General features: G+C 50.7%; 2 long non-coding RNA genes across 2 annotated transcripts in view; both read left to right on the forward strand.

Annotated features, from left to right (window-relative positions):
- The window catches only part of LOC121016344 (uncharacterized), a 3,368-nt gene extending 2,551 nt beyond the window's left edge, over positions 1-817 (forward strand). Inside the window, exon 2 of the long non-coding RNA XR_005784233.1 lies at positions 173-817. This is a non-coding gene — a long non-coding RNA (uncharacterized LOC121016344). The remainder of the gene's footprint in view (positions 1-172) is intronic.
- A 1,581-nt stretch (positions 818-2,398) lies between these two features.
- On the forward strand, positions 2,399-5,663 carry LOC121016343 (uncharacterized). Its single transcript, XR_005784232.1, has 3 exons — positions 2,399-3,074; positions 3,473-3,529; positions 5,424-5,663. It is a non-coding gene; the product is annotated as an uncharacterized LOC121016343 (long non-coding RNA).
- Positions 5,664-9,022: the final 3,359 nt, after the last annotated feature.

The raw sequence follows: 9,022 nt of genomic DNA on the forward strand, positions 1-9,022 counted from the left end.
AAAGAAAGAAAAAGATCTTTCCTTTCCAGATTCCTCCTCTGAGCGGACTACATGAGGAGATGTCTGTAAGAAATTGTGGGTTGATATCTCAGACAGGGGGGAAAAAGAGCACTTTAAATGGACAAATCAGTCCAAACCACTAAGGTTATAACTCTTTCTCTTCACTCTCCAGCAGAATAGTAAAACAGACGCGTTATTGGCAACTCCGTCGTGCTAAGGAGAGGCCGTCTCCAGCATGACATCAGCCAAATCTATTTCACCAGAGAGCCTTGCACTGCCTGATTTCCAACATGTAGAAGATGCACACGGGGGGCAGGGGAAGAAGGCATAAATGAGACACAGACTGGGGACTTTTTGATGTGTTTAGCACATTTTTGTGACTTCCTTTAACACCGCAGACCTTGGTTCTCCCACCATTAGGCGAACAAAAGACAAACCGGGAGGGGGCAGGGAAGGTGACCCGTTCAGGAACAAGTTCTGCTCAACCTATTTAGCATTTTTAATTGAACCGCTGAAAAGGGGAGGCAAAAATGGGAAGACGAGAGTGAACACCACAGCCGAGTAACTTCAGATATAAAAAGTCCCTTCATTAAATCTGTTGTTTTTTAATTCATAATTGCACTTAAATAAAGAGGGACCTATGGGCAGCTGTTTCTAATATCGAGTCCCCACCGCACATGAAAGACGCATTTATTCCTGCAGCAGGCCTCCCTACCCTTGGGTGTTATCAGCTGAACATGTTTTGAACCTACCTAATGCATTTGAGGTAGCTTGGGTTTATTTTTCTTTCAATAAAATAAATGGTTTTGTAATTAAATTTCTGCACTGCTTGTGCTTAATGGTTACATTGACAAGTGCTAATGTATGGCAAGAGAATGAGTTTGAAATGAAACATGCTGTTTTTGAATCTGCAAGCAATTTTGCAGCGGGGCAATCAAACCCCTCATGCCAGCAAAACATTTTCATTAATCTGCTCACCACGCCCCTTGCCCACTCGGCTGGCCGAGAGAGGACACTTTTTAGCTCTACCCATCCCCCACCCTTGCCTTGCCTTTTTCTCAAACACACATACGGACGCGCGCGCACGCACACACACACACACACACACACACACATATCATGAAGCGAGCCGTTGTTTGAAACCGTTTTGTGGTCTCTGGCAGGCGAGCCGGTGGAAATTCGCTGACTTTACACCATGAAATGTTTCAGCTGTCCCCTCCGAGGGGACTGGCTGCCTCAACCTTTCAATCCCTGGCAGCCAGTCAACAAGAAAATCTGTCCCTCTGCTTTCCTATTTTTTTTTTGTTTAACATTTCCCCCTTAGCTAAATTTATTTTTGAATAAATCTTCTCATAGAAAATAGAGAACAGCTATTACCTATCTGGCCTCGGTCTCTGCGAACCACTTCAAGCCCTGGCAAAGGTGGCGGCCTTCCAGCGGTGCGGTTGTAAGAAGGTTCATGAATGGAAGCCTGGATGGTGGGCTGTGGCCCTTTGCTGGCTCCCCTTCCGCCCGATGCCCCGGGAGGGAGTCCGCAGCTTGTGCTCCGGCCCGCACAGGTAGGGGAAATGGACACACGCCTTTGGCCCTGGCCCTTCCTTGGAAGGCCTGCGTTTCATCCGACCACTCGCAGGATGACTTCCCAGGTCATGGCTGCTCTAGAGCTTGCTGGACCCCCTCTTCAGAGGCCAAGAAGAATGGGCAAAGCCCAGAAGCCGTCTGGGCTGTGGAGAGAGAGAGAGCGACGGGGGCTCTGGCTCAGTGGCTCCCCACAAGGTGTGCGACTCAGCATTTCCCCTCCAGGCTGGGGAGAGGAGCCGGGGGCTGCCCACGTGAATGCTGACTCACCCGTCCGGGCTGGCCAGAATTATAAGCTGTCCTGCCCCAGCGCGGCCTTCTCTTGCCTGTGCTGGGACAGGGCTCAGGGGAAGGGCTTCTGTGTGGTCCCACCTCCCTGAATTTACTGCAGTGGAAGATGGAGGAGGCAGCTGCCTGTGGAATCTCAGCAGCAGGAGGAAAGATCCCGGCTTCTCGGGGCTCCCCTACCCCGTTCACAGGTCTCACCGCCCGTGGTGGGGGACACGCCTCTCGTTTCGTAAGAGGCTTTTGACTGCAGGAGTCCTTGGCAAGAAGACTTAGCTCTCCACTACTGTGTAAATGACGGGCACGGCAAAGCCCATCCTGAGGGGGGAAGAAAAAGCCTTAACATTAACCCATATCTGGGGGCTCCTGGGTGGCTCAGTCAGTTCAGTGTCCGACTTCGGCTCAGGTCATGATCTCACAGTTCATGAGTTGGAGCCCCACATCAGGTCGTGGAGTTGAGCTGTCAGCTAGGAACTGTAAATGCGGAGTCTGCTTGGGATTGTCTCTCTTTCCCTTCTGTTGCCCCTCCCCAACTTGTGCTTTCTCTCTCTCTCTCTCTCTCTCTCTCTCTCTCTGTCTCTCAAAATAAATAAACTTAAAAAAAACAAAGTTAACCTGTATCTGGCTTGCAGGAGGGCAATTCTTGGAAGGAGAGAGCAAAGATGTAGGGGGACTGATGTCCTAGCCAGCCGACACCTTCACGGTGGCCCTATGAAGACATAGAAAGTTCTGGTAGGCTTATGGAAGAGTCCGAGACTTATCCAGGGTAAAGGGGCAAAGGAGAGGCCCATGTCTCAGAAGGAAAGGTGGAAAGGTGGTGAGGAAGTGAAGCTGGAGGGCTGGTCACAGGAGCCTCAGCTGAGTCAGAGCTGGGATCCTGATGAAGCTAAGGTATAAATATTGTGAGAGGCCTGTCATCTACCACTCAGCCTGCCCCCAAAGTGCTTATACATATGACTCCTCGACGACAGTGGAACACTTTCGTCGTTCATTCACTCACGCGTTCAGCAACTAATAAGTTCTCACCATGTGCCGGCCATGGTGCTGTGCCTCTCAGCCTGCAGGCATCAGGAAGACGTGGTCTGCCCTCTCAAGGATGAAGGGGTCTACTAGAGATACAAAACAAATGCTACGTGACTGCAGAGGTGGAAACAGTGAACTGTGCCTGGAGGAATAAGAGAAAGCTTCATGGAGGAGACCGGCCTTAAAAGGTGAGTAGGATTTCAAGAGAGGATAACGATGTTCCAAGGTAAGGAACCAGTATAAGTGTAAAAGGAGCCAGCGTAACACGGAGGTGCGAAAGGGAGAGTGGTATCTGGAGAACAATGAGTGGTCCCAAGTGAAAGGTGAATGAGGTAAGGGTGTGTGTGTGTATGTGTGTGTGTGTGTGTGTGTGTGTGTGTGTGTGTGTGTGTGTTGGTGGGGGTGGGAAGGGTGGTGGGACGTAGAACTATGGTTAAGATGGGGCCATGTTGAGAGCCATGATCAGGAGGCTACGGAAGCTATGCTGTATTTTGCAAACACAGCCATGCCTTAAAAGAGTTGGAGCCTTGAGGATGGAGGTAAGTAAGGGAGGGGTGATGTGACCCCATCTGTGTATTTGTAACAGACTCTTTGAGCCACGAAGAGCCATAAAGGAGCAGGCTGAGGACGGAAGACAGCGAAGGTAGGCAGACCAAAGCTATTTCAACAACCCGGGTCAGAGAAGAGGAGGGCGGAGGAGAGCTGGCGAGCACAGGCAGCGTTCCTGGAGAGAGGGAATGGGTGCCGGGGACCCTGCAGAGGCCAGGGGAAACCCGTCACTTGTGTGGGCAGAAGGGAAGGACCAGCAAGTAGTTTGCTATCTTCAGTGTGTCTGGGAAGATGCTCCTGGCCATGAGAAAGACAGGGAACCCTGAGGGAGAAGTGGTCTGGGGAGAGGGAGAGAGAAAGCACCAGTTCCGACAGGATAGGTGGAACTGGGGTTTCTGGTGGCGAGGTTCATGAGACAATATCCAGGCGGCAGTAGAGGGAGAAAGGGACCAAAATAGGAGAAAGGTAGTGCTCTGAGGACCATTCACACTGAGAGGCACCAATGCAACAGACGCTAGGGGAGAGCAGGGGGAGCGGGAGAGGAGCTGAGAAGAAAAGGAAGGACAGTTTTGAGAGGAAGAGCTGGAACACATTTCTGATGCTTCAAAGAGGCCCCATAAGGGGAGATGGGGAAGTGGTTGGGTCTGCCATAAATAGACAATGGTTATCTTGAGGAGAATAGTCTAAGGACAGGGGAAGCTTGAGTGGGAATCGAGAAGTAGAGGCAGCAAGAGCGGATTTGAAGAAGTGTCACAGTGGGGCGCCTGGGTGGCTCAGTTGGTTAAGCGTCCGACTCTCGTCTTTGGTTCAGATCGTGATCTCACAGTTTAATGGGTTCAAGCCCCTCATCAGGTTCTTTGCTGGCAGTACAGAGCCTGCTTGGAATTCTCTCTCTCCTGTCTATCTCTGTCCCTTCCCCTACCCGTGCTGTCTCTGTCTCAAAATAAATAAACTTAAAAAAAAAAAAAAAAAAAAAAAGGAAGCGTCACAGTGGTGCGTGAAAAGTTTCCTTGGGTGATGGTCCTCTGGACACTGGTCGGTGGGGAACCCATAAGGAGGCAGAGATGGAAAAGGGACTAGAGAGGGAACTCAGATGGAGCGTGATCATGAGGGAGGTGGACGGGGTGCAGGAATTGACCTTGGAAAGCAGCAGGAAGAAGGGGTGATGGGCCAGAGAATTCTGGGGTAAAGGCAAAGAGGGGTGACAGCTTTGGCAGCCTCTTGGGGAAGGAACCAATGAGATCATGTGCTGACTGTAGGGGGTGGGGGTGGAGGGCATGGCGAGAGTGGTGTGGCTTGGAAATGTGAGGCAGGCAGGAAACGGGACAGCAAGTCAAGCAGGATTGAATAATAGGGCATTGAGCAGCCCTGGGAACCAAGCTGAAGACGGAAACCTGACTCTGCAGCAGCCCAGCCTGCCCGGCCGTGGCCAGTGCTCCAGCCATGCTTGGCAGTCTGGAAGCAGGAGCAGAAGCGGAGACGGTGGCGGGAAAACTCGGGCGAGCGGTGGCACCACAGCTGCGGTGGGAAGCCAGGGACGGGGACCCCAGGTGCCAACCAGAGAGAAATTTTTTTTTAATTTTTTTAAATGTTTATTTATTTTTGAGAGAGACAGAGCGTGAGCAGGGAGGGGCAGAGAGAGAGGGAGACATAGAATTTGAAGCAGGCTCCAGGCTCTGAACTATCAGCACAGAGCCCGATGCGGGGCTCGAACCCACGAAGCTGGGGATCATGACCTGAGCTGAAGTCGGCCGCCCAACCGACTGAGCCGCACAGGAGCCTCAACCAGGGAGAATTTGACATCAGGCAGCCTTTGAGTTGACGTGTGTGAGCTTGATCTCCAAGACTGGTACAGCCCTGTCTTGGGCTAAAATTTGGACACCCAATTTGAAAAAGTTCCAAATAAAAAACACACACCACTGCCAGACAGAATACGAACTGGAGGTTAGAAAACGAACTCCCGTTGAAGCTTCTCCTTCTCCCCTCAGCTTTCTTATGCCGCGTGATCCAAGCCAATGGCTCAAACGTTTTACATCATTACTCCTATGTGCCTGCCTCTGGGACACATTCTGTTGATTTACTAGCTTCCTGGAAGAAAAGGTACCATTTACCTGAAGGTAACCTCGCTGAAAAAGAGCTTCGAGTCTACAAAACTCTGTGGTTCTTGACCTCTTGCTGCGGCAGCAAAACAAAACAAAAACAAAGAAGCGAAACCAGTTTCCTGGAAACCTCATGGGTCTTTTGACTTGTTCTTGACGTTCAGCGGGGTTGTCAAAGCTAAGGAGATACTGAACAAACTCTACCCAGTTCGGTTTGGGCAGGTAAAACTCGTCAGTGCTGTGGCCAGACCTTCGCCCTCCACACAGATGCAGGATCCTTGCGTTGGTTCCAGTCGCCTTGGGTACTGGGTGCTGCCTCTTCTGTGAGAGGCAGCATCCTAGCCTTGACCAGAGTGGAGAAAGGTCCAAGAACTGAGGACCCCGTCCAGGGTCAGAAAGTCACAAACTGGGGATGAGCCCAGAGGAAGGGGTGCAACATACTTCCGTACTGTCCACCAGGACCCCACTTCCTGACAGGGGGAAGTGATCCTCTGCATCCTCTTTAAACATCTCCAAGCACCCCCACCAAAGCCCTGAGGAGACCTCTGAAACCACCCTTTCTCTCCTGTTAGCTGTAAACGGCTGCTAGCAGGCCAGAGTGGGATAAAGAAAGTCAGAGCCCAAGAGAGGCCTCCACAGTGTCAGCACCCCGGGTTCTGTCCAGCCTAGAATCTGACGGCTGAGACCCCCAGGCACAGTGTGGGGCAGGGACCACAAGGGGCCTCCTCCACACCTTCCAAAGGCAGAGCAGGGCCAGAACATTCAGGGAACGGCTTTCGTGATGTGTCCCAATTCTTCTCCTGTGAGCTCACTGTATTTCCCACCGGGGCCACATCAGGGAAGAGTGAAATTCGTAAGTCGACTTCCCACTGCCTAAAGTGGACACATCTTTTTCTCCCAAAAGGCCCACTGTGCCAACTTGAATTTGATAACCTAACAGAGAGAAGAAGCAAATGATTATGATAGGGATCTGCGATGTACTAAAGCCTTTGCTAAGTGTGCACTTTTGCTAAATTGTTTCACGGCATACCTATTATGTAAGAAGGATTACCCCCATCTTACAGGTGAGGAGCTAGGTTTGAATCCTATCTGGATTAAAGCTTAGCCTGTTCTCCATTTTCTCTTGCTGCCAAGTCCGTAATGCCATTATATGCTGCCTTATAGCGACCTCTGTCTTTCCAAATTAAAGAGCCCTCTTATTTTGATGCCCCACCTTGGTTTCTGTGTAGAGGAGGGCTAGGGATCTAAACATATTGGCTGGAAGCCAATAAATCCCTCGTCAAATATTCATTGAGACCCTCCGAGAGAGAGATCCCATCTGCAAGGACAGAGCTACCCATTTCGGAATAGGGAAAAACATGTCCATTGTCATGTCTTCCTTGTAGCCAGGCCCCAGAGGTGTGGGTTGTCATTTCGAGATGCAGAACAAACATCGCAGAATAACTCTAAGGACCTGGTGATCTCCAGGGGGCCCCCACTACAGCACCATCGCATACCAGTGAGCCCCAAAGCAGCCTTCTTCAGTGTTGGCAAATGTGTTAGTGGAGGCAGACATTGTTAGGTCCCCCGACCAACGGTGCCTTGCTTTGCTTCTTGATGTCTTCACTTGGACCCAGAGGAAGACAGCCAGCACTGGAAGAGCAACATGGGAGCGTCCTGGTGAGAAGCTTAGGTAGCCCAGCACACTGAGGCAGCCCACACTTTAGGTAGCAGAACTGATTGGATATCGTGATTCACCCTCTCCTTGGCTTTCAGCCCTCATCGACTCTTCCAGGAAGGAAGCCACACGGAGGAAGAGAGGGAGGCGGGAGGGGAGGAAAGACCATTCCCACGGCAAGAAGGTCCCTGACCTGTGATGGGGGAGGATGGAATCTAAGGGCTGGCTGCTGAGAGAGGCAAGGAAAGCTGGGTGCTTTGGAGCCAAAGCGCTCATTATGAGAAGTTTCTTAATGACCGTAAGTCCTCAGGGAGGCACGTGGGCAATGTGTGGTGCCAAACATGCCTGCCCGGGGCCTCCCGTCCAGATGGAAAATGTGTAGAGAGTTAGGAGAGGAGAAGAAATGGCGTGGTTGCTGAAGGTGACTGATGGCCTTGGGACAGCAAATCAGGCTCCTGTGGGATCAGTTTTTCCTGGAACCAGACACAAAGATTAGTGACTTTCAGATGAGAAGGAACCTCAGGTCCTGGTTTTTGGAACAGAGTTTCTTTGCGGTTCCTTGAGGGTTTCGTTTGTGTTCACCTCCAGACTTTTGCTTGTGACCTTTCTTCCTTCTTTCCACATGTCTACATCCTACTGGGCCAGCTTAGGGCTTCACGAAGGCCCCTTCGTGAAGTCATCCCTGATGGTCTAGCCTGGAGTCTCCCTCCCCTGACCTGCTGACCCTGTAGGCAGAAATGATGTTGGTTTGAGGTTTTTCAACAGGAATATGTGTTCAGGATGAAGTTTATCTTCCCAGAACCTCAATGTTACTCAAAGATTCTGAGGGAATAACATAATAAGATTTAATATATTAAAACATTTTATGGAGTTAAATACAAGAACGTGTAAATGAAAGCTGAGACCTTGGGGAGCCTGGGTGGCGCAGTCGGTTAAGCGTCCGACTTCAGCCAGGTCACGATCTCGCGGTCCGTGAGTTCGAGCCCCGCGTTGGGCTCTGGGCTGATGGCTCAGAGCCTGGAGCCTCTTTCCGATTCTGTGTCTCCCTCTCTCTCTGCCCCTCGCCCGTTCATGCTCTGTCTCTCTCTCTGTCCCAAAAATAAATAAACGTTTAAAAAAAAAAAAAGAAAAAGAAAGCTGAGACCTCAAGGAAATTTCACGAAGGTGGAGGATCACTCTGGGCCATACCCAACTGGATACCTGCTTGCTCTCCTCTCCACTGGGGAACTTGGGTATAAGAGCTGGAGAAATAGGCAGCAAGATGTCAGGGGACATTGGATGCTCCCTTCTCTTCATACAGGCTGGACAACAACAGGGGAAATCTTGCTGATTTAAAGTAAATGGCTAGGCACCTGGGTGGCTCAGTCAGTTGAATGTCTGACTTTGGCTCAGGTCATGATCTCACAGCTCACGAGTTCAAACCCCATGTTGGGCTCTGTTCTGACAGCTCCAGAGCCTGGAGCCTGCTTTGGATTCTTTGTCTCCCTCTTCTCTCTCTCTCTCTCTCTCTCTCTCTCTCTCTCTCTCTCTCTCTCCTCCCTCTCTAGGCCCTTCCCTGTCTGTCTCTCTCTCTCTCTGTCAAAAATAAACATTTAGGGGTGCCTGGGTGGCTCAGTCGGTTGAGCAGCCGACTTCGGCTCAGGTCATGATCTCACGGTCTGTGAGTTCAAGCCCCACATCGGGCTCTGTGCTGACAGCTCGGAGCCTGGAGCCTGTTTCGGATTCTGTGTCTCCCTCTCTCTGACCCTCCCCACCTCATGCTCTGTCTCTCTCTGTCTCAAAAATAAATAAACGTTAAAAAAATTAAAAAATAAATAAATAAATAAATAAA

Source organism: Herpailurus yagouaroundi, unplaced genomic scaffold (genome assembly GCF_014898765.1).
Source record: "Herpailurus yagouaroundi ecotype Mexico unplaced genomic scaffold, PumYag 210, whole genome shotgun sequence".
Lineage (NCBI taxonomy): Eukaryota > Metazoa > Chordata > Mammalia > Carnivora > Felidae > Herpailurus > Herpailurus yagouaroundi.